Source organism: Tenrec ecaudatus, chromosome 15, assembly GCF_050624435.1.
Source record: "Tenrec ecaudatus isolate mTenEca1 chromosome 15, mTenEca1.hap1, whole genome shotgun sequence".
NCBI lineage: Eukaryota > Metazoa > Chordata > Mammalia > Afrosoricida > Tenrecidae > Tenrec > Tenrec ecaudatus.
Window position 1 is genome coordinate 76629090 of NC_134544.1, and position 23186 is coordinate 76652275.

The 23186-nt window shown below is 41.4% G+C and overlaps 1 pseudogene; it reads right to left on the bottom strand.

The window, feature by feature from the left end:
* Positions 1 to 1611: 1611 nt before the first annotated feature.
* Positions 1612 to 21047, bottom strand: LOC142427525 (COMM domain-containing protein 2 pseudogene; annotated as a pseudogene).
* Between the last annotated feature and the right edge of the window lie 2139 nt (positions 21048 to 23186).

Consider the following 23186-nt stretch of genomic DNA (forward strand, 5'->3'; position numbering starts at 1 on the left):
AAGACAGGTGTCGGAAAATGCATAAAAGTGTGTACTTCTTTGAATAGGAGCACTCACTTTTCCTAGAAGTTGAGAGAAGTACTCCTGTAGCTCTTGAGATTAGATTTCCATTTATTTGATTTATAGTACTGTTTGTTTGCTTCCCTAATTTTCTGTCTTTAAGATTCTCAAAACCTACCCTTTTTTATATGCTTCTATCTTACTATGAAAATCCATCTTGCAAGCCTCTCTCCAGAGAACTCTGATTTTGTAACTGGCCTCGGAATACAGCACATTCCTCCCCTACTGAGTAAGAATGGCTTGCCCTTTTGTTGTTCGCAACACAGTCTAGGTTCTTGAACTCCCACCATGAATGAGTCCTTCTCCTTTGGGCTTCCTTAGCTTCCCCCTTGGAGTTTCTCTAAAGGTTTTAGTGTCCATTTTCTCATTTGTTTTCCTGTTCCTTTAAAGTTTTCTTCATTCTGGTGAAATAAATTCTTTCTATTTTCCTATAGAGATGGTCAAATTGCCTTCTCTGTTGGAATTCTTCAACAGACATGTTTCTCCATATTTTGCTCCTGTTAGTGAAACACGTTTATGGCTTCTGTTATTTTCAGGTCTTTAAAATCACCTTTCTAACAAGAAAATTGTTATCAGCTTAGGATATACTTTAGCTCTCTACCTCCAATTTTGTTCTACTTGGAAGATTTTATTTTATTTTTTTACATTTTCGAATGCTCGGTTTATTCACTGCAGACACTTATCACACCATCCTAAAATTAATAACTCAAACTACTAAAGATAAAAGGATTGGAGCAAGTGTGATCATAAGTATGAGCATAGTATCTACTTGTAAGATTTTAAAAACATTTTTGTTCCTCCAATAATTTTTAAGTGGAAAGGACATTTTAACATCCTGAGTTGTTGGTTTCTTCATTAAACACATATCTACTATATATTCCTTACTGTGCAGTGTGCCTTCCTTAGGCCCACCCCTTCTTAACAGGTCGAAACCCCGAAAGATGACTTTTGATGCTTCTAAAGAACATTTTTTCTGTATGTTCCAACAGATTTTTTTTGTTGTTATTCAAACAATGCATAGTATATTCAATATTGCTCTCTCTCTTCTGTCTTTTGAGTAGCCTTTTGGTTTTCATATGTAAGATGTCTTTCGTGTTGTCCCACATCTCATCTCTTCTCAGTCATTAGTCTTCTTTCAGCAGTCTTTTTATTTTTTTAGTAATAGAAAAATCCCCAGAATTTATTTTCAATTTTGGTCAGTGAGGATGTAAATAATAAAGAAAATCAACCAGTCAACAGAAGTATCAAAAACAGGATAGTCATTCAAATATACAGAAGATATAAACAGTATAGATTCATTTCCACTTGATTTAATCCTATTTACACATTTAAAATACAAAACAGAGTTTAATTGGTCAAGGATCTTACACAATTTGCACCAGGAAAGGAACTTTAGTTCATTACCACGTCCTCAGTATCTTGGCACAGAAAGAAATCTCATCTAATCGATATGTATTACCATCAACAATTAAAAAAAAATCTGGAGAGTAATTACTGTCATCCCCAATTCCCCGACGATGCAGAGGGATCCGTGTCTTCAGCTTGATGGTGCTACTTGATGTTTCGGACAACCCTCCGACAGTGCTTTGTTTTCATCTCTCCCAGTGCTTGTTCCAGCTGCTGCACCAAATGGAACAGGGTCACTTGGTACAGTCTGCAGAACTCTGGTGGTGTGATCTCCATTCTGATGAGGTGTAGCTTTATCGTCACTGATGACTTAATCTGTTGCCTGAGACTTCTGCTTGCGAGCTGTGCATCTAATCTCCATTCAAGGCTGTGGTAACTGGGGAGCCTTGGTGCCAATTCGCTCAGAATCGCAGATCTCCTTTCGGTTGTCCAGGTAAAGCTGAAGCAACAATCTGTTCAGTTCTTCAGAGAATCCCAGAACAAACACAGAGTCCTGGAAATCCAGTTCGGAAGTCATGAGCTTCGAGCTCTCATTGAGGAGATATGTTAACCCTTCCACAATATGCTGGAAGGTGTCCCTACTCACGTTGAGTTTCCTCGCGGCGCCTTCGTCGATCTTGGGGTTTGCTCACCGCAGGAATTCCACCGCGATGCGCCCGAACTCGGTGACCACTGTGAGGGAAGCCAGCGCGCTGGATCTGTCAGCAGTCTTTTATTCCTCAAGTTTATTCTTTACATAGTCTCTCAGCTCTGTGATCTAGCTACTTTTCCTAACTTCTACTTGGATTTGAGCAATTGATGATCTGTTCCACAGTTAACCCTTGGGTGTGTTTTGACTAATGAGCTTCTCCACCATTTCTTTCTATGGATATGGTGGAATTGATTTTTGTTTGTTCATCCATATGTATAGTTTCCATTTCTTTTGTTTAATAAAAATTTGCTTTGAATTCATCATTAGTCTCAAAATTTTATCGGTAAACTTGTGTGTCATTTCTGTCACTAAGGCTGCATTTTCCAATTACTTATATTGTTCCCAAATTTTACATTCATCTGTGTACATGATTGTATGTATGGTTGATCAATGTCAGGCTGCAAAAGGTATGCAAAATTTTCTAAAGTATATATATTTATTTAGTTAATTGTATTGATACTACCATGGTTTCAAAATATTTTCTTCTTGAATTCCTTGATATCACCTGCCCGTATTCCCTCCCTCTCCCACCCTCAATTTCGTTATCGTGGAAAACAGAACCTGGATGAAAGTGTAAGCAACCTTACCTCTATACTCCTGACTTCATGGCTTGGGAGATCAGTACTAGTGTTAGAAGAAATCCTCCAAGCCCCAAGGATAAAGCTAGAGCTGAAATGCACAATCTCCAGATAGAGTGGTCTCCACAACTGCTCTCCAGTAAGATGTTAGAATATAGCTCCTACAGGGACCTGACTTCTTGCTACTCAGCTAAAAGATGCCTAGCTTTAAAAGCAATCAGGTTCCCTTTGTTACTATCACTCAAGCAATCAATTATCACTTTGTCTCTTAAATTCCCTCTGGATGGGTCTTAAGGGATGGTTGTATAATTGAAGGGCAGACATAAAAAGGCTTTGTATTCTTTCACCAATTTTTATAGTGTCAGGGCATGCAGCCCCGCCCCCACTCCTTACTCACAGTGATGCCTACCTACTTAACAAGGTAGGCAGTGGCTTTACCCTGAAGGTCCCTGAAGTAATTGGGTGAGCAACTAAAGACCAGTGCTGAGGCTGAGGGCAAGTGAGGGAAGTAACTATCCACTGAGCAGGGAGAACAATAACAACATATCTGCTCTTATAGTTAAAGCTGCTCGCAGATGGTAATAGTCATGTGTTGTATGAGGTATCATTAAGGTAGCACTGTAATGAAAGGATATTGTGGGGATGATTTTTAATTAGGAGAATGTAATTGGGGCTCTTCTCCAACTTACAAATGTGAATGCTTCCCTCCAACCAGATACCTGGCCTTGTAATCTTTAATTCTATCTTTCATTCTGAGAATAAAGAATTGGTCTGCCTCCAATCTCTTCTTGATCTTGTTTCCCACAGCCTGATACTTATCATGAAGTGTTCTAAAAGAGTTCAACATATTCCCATATTCACATCTGTCTGTTCTGTTGTCCATGCTTTCTGGAGGCTCGCACACCTCGCTGCAATATAAACTCACTGGTAAATGACCTCACTATCTTATTACAGCATCGGAGATGAAGCCACTCTACCCCGTTTTTGCTGTCTGCTTTATCTTTCTTACTTGCACATGCTATTCCTACGGGCCTTTTGACTCTGGGACTGGACCCCACACTTTGTTTGCTAAACAGTTGGTGCACAAATCTAAATAACGCTTTTGGTAACTGGTCTTACTTGCAGGCATATGAATATTAACCATCTGCTGACAGAATTACACTTAAGGGAAGATCTTCCCATATACTTTTTGATGATGAATATGATTTTAGTCTTCTTTAATTTGTCAATCTCAGCTTTATAAACCACTTGATTATCTAATTAAAAAGAGCCAGTATCAGTCTATTTAGTTGAATAATTGGCAAGCCTTATCACATCTGTGGTCTATTGGTCTCAATTTCTTCCTTCTTAGGCAAATACCAAATCTGTGTCCATTCATCACTTTCATAGCCAACCTGATTTCTACAATAAGTTAACTATTTAGATTGTTTGCACTGTTGTGTTACCTCCAATGGGCAATAAACATTAAGCATAGTGTTTTATTCATATAAAAGGGTTGTCACTAAAGATCTACTTTGTATCAATGCATATTTTAAGAGACCTGTTGTCAATCAAGATGGTGAAAAGAGTCAATGTTCTTTTGCTTTACAGAAATCCACAAAGATGATGATCATTTGCTTGAGCACTCGCAATATGAAAGTTGCATAGACAGAACAGAACGGTGTTATAAATTTAATGCATTGGAAAGTATTGTTTCTCAGCACAAAAATAATTTTCCTCCAAAGGAAAATGATGAGATGTTTGGCTTACATGAAAAAATCATAAAATCAGATTTAATCATCCTGGAATTAAATCAGAATAGAAGCAATAAAATACAGAAGTCAGTTGTGCTCAGTGAAGATGAGGAAACTTTTCTCCATGTTGAACAAGAGCAATGTTGTACTGAAAAAGAATTCCCTGAGTGTGAACAATCTAGGCTCATGAAGTCACAATGCCATCAGCATCAGAAATCTGATGAAATTGAGAAACCGCACACAGGTGATAAATGTGGGACAACCTTCATCGAGGAGTCTGTGTTCTATGAGCACCGGATCACTGATACACTAGGTAAGACCTATGAATGTACTCAGTGTGGGCACACATTCAAGAAGATTGAGGTCACTGTTCATCAGCGAACTCATACTGGAGAGAAACCCCATGTGTGTGGTGAATGTGGAAAAGGCTTTATCAAGAAGACTTCTCTCACTGTTCATCAGCGAACTCATACTGGGCGGAAACCCCATGTATGTGGTGAATGTGGAAAAGGCTTCATTCGGAAAACAAATCTCAAAACTCATCTACTAACTCATACAGGAGAGAAACCCCATGTATGTGGTGAATGTGGCAAAGGTTTTATCTGGAAAACACATCTCAAAACTCATCTACGAATTCACACTGGCGAGAAACCCCATGTATGTGATGAATGTGGAAAAGGCTTCATTCTCAAAAAACAGCTCAAAACTCATCAAGTAACTCATACTGGAGTGAAACCACATGTGTGTGGTGAATGTGGAAAAGGCTTCACTCGGAAAACATATCTCAAAACTCATCTACTAACTCATACAAGAGAGAAACCCCATATATGTGGTGAATGTGGAAAAGCCTTTACCTGGATGACTTCTCTCACTGTTCATCAGCGAATTCATACTGGAGAGAAACCCTATGTATGTGGTGACTATTGCAAAGGCTATATCAGGAAGACTGCTCTCACGGTTTATCAGTGAACTCATACTAGAGAAACCCTATGTGTGTGGTGAATGTGGAAAGGCTTTTACCTGGATGATTTCTCTCACTGTTCACCAGCAGACTCATACTCGATAGAAACTGTACATATGTGGTATATGTGGAAAAGGTTTTATCAGATAGAAGGACCTCAGTGTTCATCAGGGAACTCATACTGGAGAGAAACCCCATGTGTGTAGTGAATGTGGCAAAAGCTTCATTCAGGAAGGAAATCTCAAAACTCATCTACAAATTCACAGGAGAAAACCGCTATGTATGTGGTGAGTGTGGTAAAGCTTTCAGCCAGAAAACATAGCTTATAGCATATCAAAACTTCACACAGAAGCTAAACCCCATGTATGTGGTGAATGTGGTAAGCCTTTTTCAGGAAGAATAAGCTCATCGTTCATCAGAAAACTCACCATGCAGAGAGAGAAACCCTGTTTGTAGTGAATGTGTCAAAGGCTTCATTCAGAAAGCACATCTCATAACTCATCTATGAATTCTTTGTGGAGAAAAACCTTAATAGGTGTTGAGTGTGGTAAAGCTTTCAGCCAGACGTGATGCCTTACAGCACATCAGAGATTTCACAAAGGAAAGAAGCTCTTTGCATGAGTTAAATGTAAAAAATCTTATATGTGGAAGTCAGGTTTCCTTAAACATTAGACAGTTTCCAAGAAGAAAACCTTTCATTGGAGTTAGTGTAACAAAGCTTTCAAAAGAGAGGATGAGGTGCTAGAGTTTGGCCTGGGCCAAGCGTGGGAACAGACAATTGTGACCATATGGGGATCCATGTTCTGCATTGCTGTCCCTCTATTGGCATGACCACCCTTGTGGGGAGAAGACCCTCCAGACTTCCACAGAGTGCAGAGGTACCTCATTGCTCTTCCAGTTTTCAGTACCCGAAAGAGAACAGAATCTAGTGTTTCTGGATCCACAGCTATATCAAGCAGTAGAGTGCCCACCCAGATGACACTTGTACCTGCCCCACCTGCATGCTCTTTGTTAGCCACCAGAGACAGCACAGAAGTACCATAAAATAAGAATAAAGAGAATAGAAGATGTATGGGGACAATTATTCCAAAGGATGAATGGAACACAGTGAACCTCAGACTCCACAACCGTGAAACCAGAAGAACTAGATGGTGCTCGGCTTCCAGTGCTAATTACTCTGAAAAGGGTCACAAAAGAGAGTCCTGTGTCGAGTGGGGAAGAAAGTGGAACAAACCAAAACCATAAAATATATCAGGCTTACTGGTCTGCTGGAAACTTGGAATCTACAGATTGTGGCCTTTAGCGATGTTTCACTGTTGGACCTGTACTCACTCCTCTGACTCAGCTTTCAGCCCAACAATATATAGACTTGGAGGGGAAGAATAACATCCAAGAATAACATACACTCCCTGGAAAATCAACCATACAAACTCAAAAGAAAAGCATTTGCTTATGGCTAAAGACACATAAAAGCTAGAAGAAACATGAAAGAAGGATGAATAGTATAAAAGCACAGGGAGGGGGCAGAAGTGGGAAGAAGGCTGGTACATCTTGGGGACTGCAATCAATGTATGAACTGTTGAATAGAAAACCAATTTACTCTGTTAAGTTTTAAATCATAAAAAAAACATTAAAAAAATTTAAACGCTTATGTCTCATCAATGATTTCAGGTAGGATAGTTACCATGAAACTGCATTGAATGTGGGTAAAACTTTTACCTGTGCTTCTAAGTTTTCTTCACAGAAACACACAAAACTGAAAACATACAAAATTCACTCAAGATAGGAAACTACAGGAAGTCATGTGACATCTCATACCAGTGATCTCAATAAGAAGGAAAGCGCTGGCAATATAGTGACTTTGCAAATACCCTCTTTGGTTTCTCTCAGTGTGTCACTAGACTACATTGGGATGTTAACGAATGTAGTTCTGATTTGCTGGCCTTTAGCCCGAAAGGAGTCATGTGACAATAGAGGATTTGTACAGCAGAGAAACCATATGAATACAGGGCATGTGGCAGTGCGTTGCATTTAGTGATTGGCAGTTACTGCAGTATCCAATTATATTTTCTTTGATGTTCCCCAAAGCTCATAGGATAAACTGACGCAGTGATTGGACAGAAGGGCTGAACAAAATGTCTGTCACAGTGTATGACTGCAATGTAAATCCTGCAGGAAATCATGAATACAGCTACTGGGAAAGCCTGATAGACTCATCCTGTGTGCATATGTACCTTGATACCAAGACCAATATTTCATTTTACATTTGATCATTCCTTTGACCCATATTAACTACATTAACTGGAGAAATACTGTGACCATAGAACAGGAATGTGAATGGCCTTGCTCCCATGCAGAATTCTTTGGAAGGTGGATTATTCAGATGCAGTTAAGTTAAAATATGACCCTTTATCTTTTGAGAACCTTTTTCACCCATTTTAAATCTTGCAGTTTTAAACATTCCTCTTATTTTCAACTGAGCTTTACCTCTGTTTTAGTATGTTGTTTTTAAAAATATATTGCTTTGTGTATGAATTCCATGGTGTCTAATTGTGGTATTGTTGGATCATATGGGACTTCAAGCTTTGGTTATTTTAAGTAGTGCCACATTGATTTCCACAGTGGCTGTATGTATCTCTAAGTCCACCGCCAGTATATATGAATCCCAATCCCTCCATATCCTCTCCAGCATTTGTTGTTTTGCTTCTTTGTTTTGGGCTTGCATTGCAGGGGTTAAGTACTATCTCATTGTGGTTTGTATTTGCATCTGAAGCTAGTGAGCATGAGCATTTTTTATATGTTTGTTAACCATCTGTATTTCATTTTTGGTGAAGTTAATTATTTGTACTTCATTTTTGTTCATATCTTTTCCCCATTTTTTGACTTGGTCTCTTGTTATTTTCTTATTGAGATATAGAGTTCTGTATGTATTTGTAATTGTCCCTTTGGCTGATGTGCCATTGATTAAAAAAAAAAAATTCCCTGTCCACGGGCTCTCATTTTACTTTTCTCATGTAGTCTTCTAATGTGCATTAGTAATGCAATTTTTATTTATGTCCAAATTGGGAGTCTTTATTATAGCTGGTGGCCTTTGGGAGGATTCAAATCTCGGCTAAATTACTCAAAGCTGAAAATTATATTCAGGTGAGTTTATAAGGGCAAAAACCGCTGTTGGTTTGGCGATTAGGAGTGGTTGAAGCTATTATAAAGCTTTCAGTGTGTATGTAGGGAAGGTTGGGGGATTCCACATTCCTTTCAGCAAGCAGTTTACAGAAGCTAAGATAAGCGTAATCTTTTTAACTTTGTGAGGCAGGGTGGAATGGGGTATGGAAAATGGGCACATTCTGAGAACAGGAGGATATTGACATTTGAATAATAAAACATTGCGATGGCGCAAAACTGGGTGTGGTAGACAAAGAGGTTACATACTTTAGTGATGAAAGAGACCAGAACAGCATTTTAAAAATTCTAAAATGGGGCATGAGTCAAACTTAAGAGAAGTTCTTTACATCAATTATGTAAAGCACATTTGTACATTCATTTCCCTCATCATTCTCAAAGCATTTGCTCTTCACTTAAGGCCATGGCATCAGTTCCTCATTTTACCCCTCACTCTGCACTCCCCCTTCCTCATGAACCCTTGACAATTTATAAATTATTATTTTGTCATTTATTACACAGTCCGATGTCTCCACCCACTTTTCTGTTGTCCCTGCCCCAGGGAGGAGGTTATATGTAGATCCTTGTAAACGATCCCCATTCCCACCCTCACCCCTGCCACCCTCCACCCTCCTGGTATTGCCGCTCTCACCACTGGTCCTGAAGGAATCTTCCACCCTGGATTCCCTGTGTTTCCAGTTCCTACCTGTACCAGTGTATATCTTTTGGTCTAGCCAGATTTGTAAGGTAGAATAGTGGTCCTGATAGTGGGTGGGGAGGAAACATTTAGGAACTAGAGGAAAGTTGTATGTTTCATTTTTACTACACTGCACCATGACTGGCTGATCTCCCCGCGACCCTTCTCTAAGGGGATGGATGTCCAATTGCCTACAAGTGGGCTTTGGGTCCCCATTCTGCACTCCCCCTCATTCACAATGACATGATTTTTTTGGTTTGGAGGAACAAATGGGACTGACAGTTCCAGGGGGACATGGGAGAGGGGGAGGTTGGGGGAAAGAAAGTGGTGTTAACAAACTCAGGGAGAAGGGAACAAGTGATCCAAATCGGTGGTGAAGAGGGTGTAGGAGGCCTGGTAGGGCATGACCAAGGGTACTGTAACAGAGAAGAATTACTGAAACCAAAATGAAGGCTGAATATGATCGTTGAATAAGAAGAAAGCAAAAGGAAATAGAGGAAGGAGCTAGGAGGTAAAGGGCATATGGAGAGGTCTAAATAAAGGCATGTATGTATGTAAATATATGTATGAGTATGTGGAGATAGATCTGTGTACATATATGGATAGGTTTAGTATTAAGGTACCAGATAGACATTGGGCCTCCACTCAAGCACTCCCTCAATGAAAGAATAATTTCTTCTATTAAACTGGCATTCCATGATGCTCGCCTTCCTGACACAATAGCTGAAGACAAAGCAGGTGCATAAGCAAATGTGAACAAAGCTTATGGTGCCCAGCTATCAAAAGGTATAGTGAGTTCGTTCTCAAAGGTCTTAGCCTTTCAAATGGGAATGCAAATCTACTCTGTGCACAACGGGACACAGTGAATCAGAATCACCTCCATGGAATCCAAAACAGTTCTAGATTGGTTTTGTTTTGTTAAATTGTTATGAGCATATAGAAACCCTGGGTGCACGGTGGGTAGGGCATTGACCACCTGAAATCCAGCATCTGGGAAGCATGATTAAAGGGTCTACCTCCAAAAAAATGTACAATCCAGAGTCTACAATGTTCCTATGAGTTAGAATTGACTTTGATTTTGTTTATGGCATAATTGTATGATTTGAGTCCTAGAGAATGTTTCCTCCAATTTTGTGGAGCTGGTTTAACAGCCCAAAACTGAAACTATTTTCAGGAAATAAAAGCTTTTTTTCACAAAGCTTTAACCACTAAGTGAAAGAAGGGGGAAAAAGGACAGCAAATGAATTGTCAGTCATTCACTTTGTCCTGGGTGTCTGGCATTTTCAGGATGTGAGTTTTCATTGTTTCTTGCATAGTCATAGGTGACAGTGTCCTCAGACTACAGTCTGATAATCTGAAGATAGGATGTGTTGACTGAAATGACCATGGAGGAGACATTTCCTTCTCTCAAGCCCTCAAGGAGGTGCATTGATACAGTGACTGCAATACCAGTCTCAAACATAGCAAATAATGTTTTGATGATCCTTTGTAATTGTTAGGGTCCTGTAGTCAGTTCTGATTCCCTGTGAACCTGCATAGAACAGTCATAAATGCTGCTTGGAGTTAGATTTGGTCAGTCATCCTCAAGGTGCACTAAACCTCCCAATATTCTGAAATGTGGAAATGATGGCAGAAAATATGATTCCAAGGATAATACAATCCAATTGGATGCAGTTGTGTTCTGTTAATTGGCAAACAAGAATAAAAGTTTACAGGATAAAATTCTAACTACTATGTTATTGTTTGGTTTTTCTGATCTTATCTAGTGCCTGATTGAAAATCTCTACAGATGAATGGAGCCTTTTCTCCCAAGATGGCTTTGTCTTAAGTCTGGCATGCTGTCCTGGCTGTAATCTAGGAATGCATACAGGCTGAGGGCCAGGACCTTGATCTAGAACCTGAATCTCTCCTTTGGACTGAGATTCCACCCAACATGATCCCTGAGTGTTTCCTGAAAGTCACGAGAGAAATTGAAAGTTATATTAAAAGTTACTGATTTAAATTAAAATTATGAAATAAAATTATTTCGGTTAATGTGGTCTACAACAGTGGTTCTCAACTTGTGGGTCACAACCCTTTTGGGGGTTGAACAACCCTTTCACAGGGATCTCATAATTCATAACTAGTAAAATTACAGTTATGAACTAGCAACAAAAACAACTTGAACTGTGTTAAAGGTTTGCGGCATTAGGCAGGTTGAGAACCACTGCTCTAAGCGATGTGTAATGACAATGCAATTCTGAACAAGATTCCAGCATCCATCCTTAAGGACATGGAAATTATCAAGTTTAAAAACAGAAATCAAATAGACCCAGGATAAGCAAGGTCACAACAAGCATTAAAGGATCCATGGGTCTTTGAATCTGCTGTGGCCACCTGCATCTGCCAGTCTCTGACCTGATGGGAGACCCAGCTACATCAGGAGGAGTAGAAAGGAGGTAGACATTTCTGTATCAAAGACTGACTCAGAAGTCTCTGGGATCCCCTGATTTCAGGGTGGTGAAGGTGGTGGCCTCATTTAAGTAACAAACCACAACAGGCATTTGCCTATGAGTGTTCCTGGCTGTGATACGAGTGAGGGACTATGAACAGTTTGCTAATGCGCAGGCACCACAGCTCCACCAGAAAGTGTCTCCAGAGCTGGTTGTTGAAACAAGTTGGGTGACAGAGATGGGAGTGATGTGACCCACAGGCATACCTTGAATTAGTAGGCTCCATAGATTCCACATTTGCAATTAGAAAATTATGAGTTCCAGTGCAGCATTATTGTTTGGTTTGAATATATGCATCCACTAATGTATGCATTAATTCATTCTTTCTGAGGTCTGAGCGCTATAAACACCCCAGACATTCTTCTGCATTGAGGGAAAACCAATAGAGCAAGCAGCTGAGCTAGGAAACGAACAAGCTCTTTCTCTAAAACCAAACCACTGTGATTTCATCTTTTCTGCCTCATAGGAACCTTAGAGGACTAAGAAGTACTCATTAGGCTTTCTCTGACTGTAATTATTTACAGCAATAAACAATGTCATCTTACTCGGGGAACCGTTGGCTGGTTTGAATCCCTGACCTTGTAGTGAGCAAACAAATCTTATCCCACAGCACCACCATAGCCCTTTTTATATTACAGGACTCATATTACAGGACTTCTTAAATGTCCCTTTTAGAAGCCAAGTTAAAATTTTAAATATTATTATATGAATAAGGAAGGCCATAAAAATGATGACCTTTGACTTATGGTGTTGAAAAGAATGATGAAAGTACCGTGGACAGACTTTCAATAAAAGAAACATCTGTTTCGAGTGAAATACAGCCAGAGAGTTCCTTAGAATCAAGGAGAGTGAGACTTTGTTTCGTGCAACATTATCATGATCCCTCCCAGTCCCTTGAGAAAGACCTCCTCCATGATAAAGTAGGGGATCAGTGAAGAAGAAGCTACATCATGAGCTGGATTGACACGGTGGCTGTAATGATGGGCTCAAAAAGAGTCCTTGTGATTGTTGTGCTGAACTAGGCATTCTTTAGTTCTGTTGTCCATTGACTCACGTAGAATTGGAATGCACTCTGGCATTTAACAGCATCAAAAACAAAACAATAACAAATCAAAACACAAGGTTCTTCTCAGGTCGGATAACAATGCCGGGGGAAAGGGGAGATGTTTTATGTGGGGAAACACAACAACGGGAAATTTGTAACAGAACACACTGTCTTGATCATTGCTTTCTACTTGAGCCCTTGGTATCAGCTCCTCATTTTTTCCCCTCCAACCCTGCTCCCGCCCTCCGTCATGAACCCTTAATAATTTGTAGATTATTTTGTTATATTTTACACTGACATCTCCCTTTATCCACTTTTCTGTTGTCCAAACATCTTGAATATTTCTTGGAAGCATTCGAGCAAGACTTCATTGCACTCATTTGGTCATGTCATCAGGAGGAACTAGTCCCCGGAGAATGATCTTGTGCTTGGTGAAGTCAATGAAAACGAGAGAGACTATCAATGAGATGATTATCACAATGGCTGCAGTGATCAGTCCAAACAGAGGAATGATTGTGCGCATAGTGCACGTCCGGGCAGCATTTCATTGTGTTGCACATAGGATCTCTGTGAGTTGAAGCCAATTCAAGCATACCTAAGACTATCAACACATACAATATTATCCAGGTCACTGTAAGTTAAAATTATTGCATAAATATACATGTGTGAGCATATATGAATGAATACATCCGATTGCTTAGAGAAAATTTGGGACTCACAAGAGAGATTTTTCCAGCATTAAAGTTTCTTTAAGGATCCCTCTTGTGTAAAGTAGTTATGCTTTGGGCTGAGATCTGCACGTACACAGTTTAAAACAACCAGACGTTCCATGGCTTTTTACTCCTGTAAACAGTTATAGTCTCGGAAACTCACAATAGCATCACTGTAAGTTGGCATAGACTCTGGTGGTGTTTGGTGTTTTGGAATGTCTCTGGCTTTGACAACAAATACTAGTTAGTACAGTCAATTGCAGACATATCTTATCAAGACATATAACTGTGAACTCTGTTGTATATATGGTCAAAGACAGACAAAGCCCATTCCAATGAAAAGACATTCAGATGCATGAAGTTTCCCCAGAGTGTATACATGATAATCCCTAGAGATGTGCTGAAAATGTGGGGGAAACTGCAGCTTCTGAACGGAAAGCATCCCTGACTCCTCTCTTGCGTGGCCTGGAACCATGGCCTGATGCAGGGAGGTTTGTGTCTGGGCTCACACTGACTTCCCATCACTGTGTCTCTAGCACAGTAATACATGGCTGTGTTCTCGGGATTCACAGAGCTCAGTTTTAAATAAACTTGGCTCTTGGAGGTGTTCTTGGTGATGCTGACTCTTGACTGGAGAGACGGATTATATATAGTATGTTTTCCCATCATAAGCTAATACCCTGCCCCACCCCAGGACCTTTCCTGGAGCCTGGCCAATCCAGTGCACATAATAGCCAGTTAAAAAGAATCCAGAGACAGCACAGGTGAGAGACCGGGTCTGTGAGGGCTTCACCAGTCCAGAGCCTGACTCTTGTAGCTGCACCTGGGCCAGGACACCTGGGGATAAAGAGAAACACCGTGAGTCATGTGCTCAGATGCTGCATCCACAGACTTGATGTTGGAATCCCAGAAGCACTCACCACCCAGAGTTGCCACTAGAACGAGGAAAATCCGCACATGCTTCATGTTCTTGTGGATAAGATTCATGCCACCCAAAAAATGCTCTCCGGGCTGACGAGGACTGCGCATTGTTAAGCATATGTGTGCTGTGGCTTCATCTGGCTGCCAAAGAGGAATTAGCATGTTGGAGGCGCATTTGTTCATCAAGGTGGACAGGATGAAGTGAGGACCCTGGGTGTGCTCCTCCCACTCAATGCTGCTGGCAGTGCCTTTAGGATAATCCAGAGTTTTTCTGAAGTCTTCTCTTTATCCACTGCCCCGTTCTCTTAATCCACACAAGAGTGTAGTCTGTTCTGGGAGGTATATGCAGCCACAGATCGAGGACATTTTTATTCCCAGTGATAGGTAGAGACATCACTAGAGAGAGAAACAAACAGGCAAACAGAAAGGAGGATAAATGGCTATGTAAATAGATAAGAAATGAAAATATTCACCACAAACCAGGGCCATATCTCTTCTGATTCATGACACCTACATTAGTCTATATTTAAACAATGGAATGTTCTAGTGTGGCCAGACAACATACAAATGACCAAAAATATTGCTAAATTGGGTAACCATGTCTTTACTTAAATCAAATGTACTGCCATATGTCTTCATACCAAGTTTAACTCAAGTGATGGTATTTTCAATTGCTTCATGTGCTTGTGAAAGTTGAGCATTGAGTAAAGAATAGTAAAGAATCATTGCATGTGAATTGTGGTGCTATTGAGGAATATTGGAATTACCATGGACTGTCAAAGGAACCAACCATGAGGATCGCAGAGTAAAGGTTAACTGATGAACCACCAGCAGCAGACGCTCTTCAGGAGAAAGACTGGGCTTTCTACTCCTGTAAACCTTTACAGTCCTGGAAACGCACAGGGCGGTCGCTATGAGTCAGCACTGACTTAATGCTAGTGGTTTTGGTTTGGCCAAAGGAACAAGCAAATCTTTCTTGGAATAGTACATCCAGAATATTCCTTAGAAACAAGATGATGGTACTTCCTCTCACATTTTTTTTAACATGATATCAAGAGAGACCAGTACTTGGAAAAGGGTATCATCCTTGGCAAAGTAGAGGACAGTCAAATAGAGTAAGGCCCATGAGGAGATGAACTGACACAGTAGCTTCAATAATGGGCTCAAACTTAGGAATTATATTGAAGATGGCTCAATAATGTACATTATTTTTGTTCTTTTGTATACAGGGTTGTTACAAGTTGGAAATGAATAAACAGACCTAACCCAAAAAAGCACACTCAATGTGGTAGTTACATAATCTGTTGTCAATTTTAGACTTAAGAGTGAAGGGGTGGAGGTTAGCCTGTCAATCAGGTCGCAGCTTCATGACCTCATTTGTAGGCACTAAAGAGATAAATAGCTCACTGGGGGTGGAACACACACACTTCCTGCTAGACTTCACTTTTGACAAGCCCCTTGGAGAGAGGCTGATGGAGCCAGAGGCCTGGGAGATGTAGGAGCCATGTAGAGACCCTTGCCAGCACCGAGGTGCTTCTACCGCCACTGGATCCACAAGACTTTCCACCCACTGGCTTGTGATCTTCCTGTATTCAGCATTATTGCTAAGCTGCATGAGTGTAATGAAAAATTTATGGACTAGTATTGGACATCTGGGTTAATATTGGGTGTATGGACTTGATCTGGACTGGGCTGGAATGTTTCTTTAATACCCAATTGGTTTTGTATATAAAGCTTTTTCTTATACACATATGTGTGTCTATGAATTTGTTTCTCTAATCTACCTGGACTAACAAACACAATGTGCTGAAACCAACATCCATTGATACTTCTATCCTGCAAAACATACTTACACAAATTCATACAAAGGCCTCACAGAGGATATTCATAAAAGGATTGCATATGAATGAGACAAGCATGAATTGAATAAATATTGGGAATACTGAAGCACATGATGACCTTTCATGATTCCGAATTTTACTAGTTAAACTAACTGAATACAAGCTCAATATATATACTACCAGAATCATCCCTTACTTGTGTTCCTAAAGGCAGGCTGGCAATTATTCACAAGGCGTTCGAAGGGGCTGAACGTGGGAATCATCCCAGATTTGTCGTCTTTGGATTAACAGACTAAATAAAATGTGGTCTTCTCTGATGTCTTCAAAAGTGCCACCAAACTGTATGTTAAGATGGATAAAAAACAGTGATCATGTTAAGTAATAATGTTCCTGAATGGAGAGATTGAAAGGGAAGTTAGTGGTGTCCCTCTTAAAATAAATAATAATAATATCTTCAAAAAGACTTGTTGCAGAAGCAGGACATCCAGAATTCTCATTGGGAGTTAAGAGACAAGGTTCTTTCACACAGACTTTGGACACAATATCAGGAGGGACTATTCTTGGGAAAAGGACCTCATAGATGTTGAAGTACAGGGTCACCAAGGTGGACGAACCCTGTGATTATAACAATGGTATCAGACATTGTAAAGACTGAGGATGGTGCAGGACAAGGCACTGTTTCATTCTATTGTACGTAGAGTCTCTATGATTCGCAACCCGTTCAATGAAAGCTAACAACAGTCTACTGGTGGAAGCATGATGTCTTAATAAAGTTGTAATGAAAGCTTATTGGTTAAAAGTTAAGAAAACTCCAGAAATAAATAGGAAATAAATCTATGTTAATACTTGCTTTCTGGGAATAACTCCAAGTTCAGTGAACTATCAATAACGATCTTGCCCTCTGCTACTTCGACTGGGTTGGTTCGTATGTTTCAACCATCCTGTGCACCCTGCAGACTTGCCCCTTCTGAATGAGATGTTTGTGTTGATCTCACCCTGAGCTCTACTCACAGGTGTTTGAAGAACTAGCACTCATGTTTCAACTTGCTGGGTTAGTTTTTCTAGCTTTGTTACTGTTTTGTCTTCTGTTCACAAGGTAAAAGGGATACTATGGTGTGGACAGCTGGGGATGCTTGTATAGATCATTCATACATGGACTGTGACCTTGTCATTGCCACAGGTGGTAAGGTGAGGTAACTCCACCTTGAGCTTGATTAATGCGTGTGGTAGTTACCTAATCTGTTGTCAACTTGAGACTCTTAAAGAGTGAAGGGTCGCAGCTTGATGACCTCATTTGGAGGAGCTAGAGATAAATAGCTCACTGGAAGTGGGGCACACACCCAATTCCTGCTAGACTTTCCTACTGACAGGACATATGGACCTACTGTAGAGTCTGGGAGCTGGAGGAGCCATGTTCCAACGTTGAGATGCTTCCACTGACATGGATCTCGGAGACTTTCAACCCACTGGCCTGTAATCTTCTTGCACTCAGCGTCATTCCATGCTTTGCATGAGTCTAAAGAGGAATTTACAGTCTGCTACTGGACATACGGGCTAATATCGGACTTATGGTCTTCATTTGCATGGGGCTGGAATGTTTTCTTAATATACAAATTGTATAGTACATAAAGCTCTTTTTTTAAACAATTTATTAGGGGCTCATACAACTCTTATCACAATCCACACATATACATACATCAATTGTATAAAGCACACCCATACATTCCCTGCCCCAATCATTCTCAAAGCATTTGCTCTCCACTTAAGCCCATTGCATCAGGTCCTCTTTTTTTTTCCCCTCCCTCCCCTCTCCCCCCTCCCTCATGTGCCCTTGGTAATATATACATCGTTATTTTGTCATATCTTGCCCTATCCGGAGTCTCCCCTCGCCCCCTTCTCTGCTGTCCCTCTCCCAGGGAAGAGGTCACGTGGATCCTTGTAATCAGTTCCCCCTTTCCAACCCACTCACCCTCCATTCTCCCAGCGTCGCCCCTCACACCCTTGGTCCTGAAGGTATCATCCACCCTGGATTCCCTGTGTCTCCAGCTCCCATATGCACCAGTGTACAACCTCTGCCCTATCCAGCCCTGCAAGGTAGATTTCAGATCATGGTAGTTGGGGGGAGGAAGCATCCAGGATCTGGGGGAAAGCTGTGTTCTTCATCGGTACTACCTCGCACCCTATTTAACCCGTCTCCTCTCCTAAACCCCTCTATGAGGGGATCTCCATTGCATAAAGCTCTTATACACATGAGTCTCTGAATTTGTTTCTCTAGGCAACCCAGAATAACACCATTATCAGATGACGATAATCAATATGGGGAGGGGTTGTGGAGAGTGCTCAAACATGCATGGGGACTTGGTGTGCTGAACTGTATGATACATACATGTGTACACAAAAAAAGAATTACTGTCATCAAGTCAGTTTTGTCTCATAGTGACCCTATGAGACAAGGTTGAACTGTCCCTGTGAATTTCCAAAACTGTAACTCTTCATAACAATAGAAAACTTATGTGTATACAGAGCTAAAATTTATTGAACTATATACATATACTTGTGCACTTTAGATATGTTAATTACTAAGGATAGGAATAAAAAGACATGAAGGTGAATGATCTAAGGCATGATAGCACTTTATCAAACAAATAGCTCTCAGGCTGAGCAGCCCACGTGGGGCCACCCTGTGTGTGGGGGGGGGCAGAGTTCTATCTGGCAGGAAGATGGAGTGGCAGAGAGGGACGTTCCAAGTTTCTCTAATTATTAGAAGGGCACACCCCCCAGGAGGCATCACCAGGCTGTGACCTGATCGACGGGTTGTATTCCACCACTATATTTTCATACACCTTCAAGTTGACATAAATCTATGACAGATTTAAGTGACATAAGTATACCTGTCAGAGACCCACACAGTCAAATGCTTTTGCGTAGTCAACAAAACCCAACAATAAAACTGGTAGCTTTCAGTCAATACCCACCTGATGTCAGCAATGATATCTTGTTTCACATTCTCTTGTGAATCCACACTGCATTTCTGGAGGCTCCTTGTTGATGTACTGCTGCAATCATTATTAAATTATCTTCTGCAAAATTTTACTTGCATGTGGTATTAATTTAATTAGTTGATAATTCCTACATATTTGGTTAATTTTATTTTTCATAAAACAAATGTAGATCTCTCGTTTCCGACCCCTGGGTGCTGCCTTGAGCCCATTTGCGCTGGACCTCCTCACCTTGGCGCCGCGCCCCGCCCGGCCCGGCCCCGCCCACCCCTCGCCAGGCACTGGGGTTTGTGCAGCGGTAGAAATGGGCGGGACAAGAGCTGCCTTGAGAGGAAGTGAAGGCGGAGACCCTACTCCTTCCTGACCCTGCAAGCTCCTCCCACCCCGGGTTATGCCCAGACAGGGCCTGAAGTGGCAGTGTCCTCGCCGGGACTGCAGCTCACATCGCAGATTCTGCTGACCTGGATGCTGCACGTGGTGCCGAGAAGCGCCCACGGCCTGAGCACCCTGTTGCCAGCCCTCCCAGGTAGGGGGTTCCGGGGACGTGCGTGTGGGCGTAGGCCATTTTAGGGTGACCCTGCTGCACATAGCGGTCTGCGAGGACCCTTTGTCTCCTCCCCCCAACCGCTGCCTGCGCCCCGCTCATGGGCAGAGGTGGGCGGTGTCCCCGAGGCCGGTCCTATTTGTCAGCTTTTGGGTTGCTTGGGGTTCATGGTGGGAATCCCTGTTGGAGAAAGGAGAAAATCCCAGTCTGGGATTTTGGGTTTCGGGGTTCCCAGATTCGTCGCTTTGCGGGTCTCCTAACCCCACCCATTGTTTCCTTTCCACACCGCGCCGCCTCCTCCCTGAGATTCCTGGCACCTCTTTTTCTCTCAGAGGTGAGCCCCGGGGTCTTGCTTCTGTGACCTCCCTCTGGACCCGACCAGAGTCTGTTCTAGGTGCAAGATCTATTATGACAAAGACGTCTTCCCTGGCTTTTAAGATGTTGAGGGTGGCCCTATTTTTACTGGTTGTATTTTTGTCGGTACATTACTATGGTTTTATCCTTCCCACACTGTTTCTTTTCGTTAGTTTCTGTTGGGTTTATCAGTTGGTGGAGCACCGAAGGAGTGGATGCCTACAGATAAGAAATGATGGGAGGGCTTATAGGCATGTCAGCTGTGGGGTGGGGATGGGGTTGCTGAGTTGGGGAGGAGGAGGGGATTTGGGGAGTAAAGAATGAGGGAAGGAGGGAACTGAGCACTAGAACAGAAGGTGACTACACAGGTCATTTGAAAGGCGATTTAATCGTGGTGGGAAAGAAGACAATGGTATGAAATAATTCTAATGATTGTACAATTTTTGTTTGAACTGTTCAATTGTGGAATGTATGGATCAAGTGCCCCAAAATGTGTTCAAAGAGAAAAGATCTCCATCACAAAAACTAACTAAATAAACTGTGTGCCAAAGAGTCAAACAACCAAACTGAAACAAACAAACCCAAAACTAGATAGTGCCAAATTTTTCGACCTTTCTGTGGCATGAAAACAGAAGTGGGTTTTGAGTACTATGTGGCTGAAGGACAGTTTATTTGGAGCTGGTGGCCTTTGGCCACTACATTCTTGGCCAGTTGGCCAGGCAGCAGTCGGTGCACGACCCCCTGGATGTGCTGGGCAGTGATGATGGTGGAGTGCTGTTTGGAATGTGCCAGTTGAGATGCCTGGCAGGTGATGCGCTCCAGTGGGTTGTTGAGCAGCAAGTTCACGGTGCCCATGGCCCTGGACGAGATGCTGGAGTCCAGGTGGACCTACTTGAGCACCTTGTACACACACACGGAGTCAGGTCTCCTTGCTGCTGCACTGGCATTTCTTGCTGTGCTTCCTCTGAGCCTTAGCTTCAGCCTCCTTGGGACCCCTATTGTTACGTTTGAACCCAATAACTTGAATTTAAACAACAGAACAGTAAAAAGGTGTTTATTCATCCTCTCTCATGAAATTTTATTTTTAGTTTTCATCTATCTCATGAAATTTTATTTTCATTCAATCGATTATAGACCTTCAAAGTAGTCTGAAACCCACTCAACTGTCATCAATGCCTTGCTCTGTTGGATCCTCTGTGATCTTCCAGCTGAGCTCTCAGTGTAGAGAACTAGATGATTTTCACTTCCTTGAAAGACAAAAGGCCACGCACAATTGAGTGTGTTTCTCTTATACTAGAGTCCACATTCGTGATAGTACTCTGCCATATGGCATGCTGTGTGGACCTTACAGAATTCCCTCCAGCTCACCTCCAAAAGAACGATAAAATGAGGGGTAGGTATGGATTGTGACAAGAGTTATATGAGCCTCTAATAAAATGTAAAAAAAAAATGAGGGGTAGGAATTCCTCAGTGATCTTGTTGACACTTTTGTCTGTTCTGAGTTTTTTTTTTTTTAACTTTTAAGAAACCTCTTCCCTTTTTTAATAAAATAAAAACGCTTGTGTTTAGTGTTTACTCGTGGCTTCTAAGGCTGTTGTCATGTTAGCTGTCATTGAGTCAGCCCTACCCGACAGGAACCGAGCACACAACAGAACAAAACACTGCACTCTCCTGTGCCATCCTCACAATTTAGAATGAACCCATTGTTGCCGTCACTTTTTTAATCCATTTAAGAGAGGGATTCTTTTTTTTCACTGCCCCTCCACTTTACCAAACATATAATTTTCTAATTGAAAATACTGGACTCTATGGAGCCTACTAATTCAAGGCATGCCTGTGGGTCACATCACTCCCATCTCTGTCACCCAACTTGTTTCAACAACCAGCTCTGGAGACACTTTCTGGTGGAGCTGTGGTGCCTGCGCATTAGCACACTGTTCATAGTCCCTCACTCGTATCACAGCCAGGAACACTCATAGGCAAATGCCTGTTGTAGTTTGTTACTTAAATGAGGCCACCACCTTCACCACCCTGCAATCAGGGGATCCCAGAGACTTCTGAGTCAGAGTCTTTGATACAGAAATGTCTGCCTCCTTTCTCGTCCTCCTGATGGTGCTGGGTCTCCCATCAGGTCAGTGGCAGGCAGATGCAGGGGGTTACAGCAGATTCAAAGACCCATGGATCCTTTAATGCTTGTTGTGACCTTGCTTATCCTGGGTCTATTTGATTTCTCTTTTTAAACTTGATAATTTCCATGTCCTTAACGATGGATGCTGGAATCTTGTTCAGAATTGCATTGTCATTACACATCGCTTAGAGCAGTGGTTCTCAACCTGCCTAATGCCGCAAACCTTTAACACAGTTCAACTTGTTTTAGTTACTAGTTCATAACTGTAATTTTACTACTGTTATGAATCATGAGATCCCTGTGAAAGGGTTGTTCGACCCCCAAAAGGGTTGTGACTCACAAGTTGAGAACCACTGTTGTAGACCATGTTAACCGAAATAATTTTATTTCATAATTTTAATTTAAATCAGTAACTTTTAATATAACTTTCACTTTCTTTATCTCATGACTTTCAGGAAACACTCAGGGACCATGTTGGGTGGAATCTCAGTCCAAAGGAGAGATTCAGGTTCTAGATCAAGGTCCTGGCCCTCAGCCCTGTATGCATTCCTAGATTACAGTCAGGACAGCATGCCAGACTTAAAACAAAGCAACCTTGGAAGAAAAGGCTCTATTCATCTGTAGAGCTTTTCAATCAGGCACTAGTTAAGATCAGAAAAACCAAACTAACACAGTAGTTAGAATTTTATCCTGCAAACTTTTATTCTTGTTTGCCAATTAACAGAACACAACTGCATCCAATTGGATTGTATTTTCCTTGGAATCATATTTTCTGCCATCATTTATGTTAAGGCTTGATAGAGTAAAATAAGTTGTCTTAAGTTACTCCATTTTGAAAAGCTTAAGTGCCATCCCCCGTTCTAAGA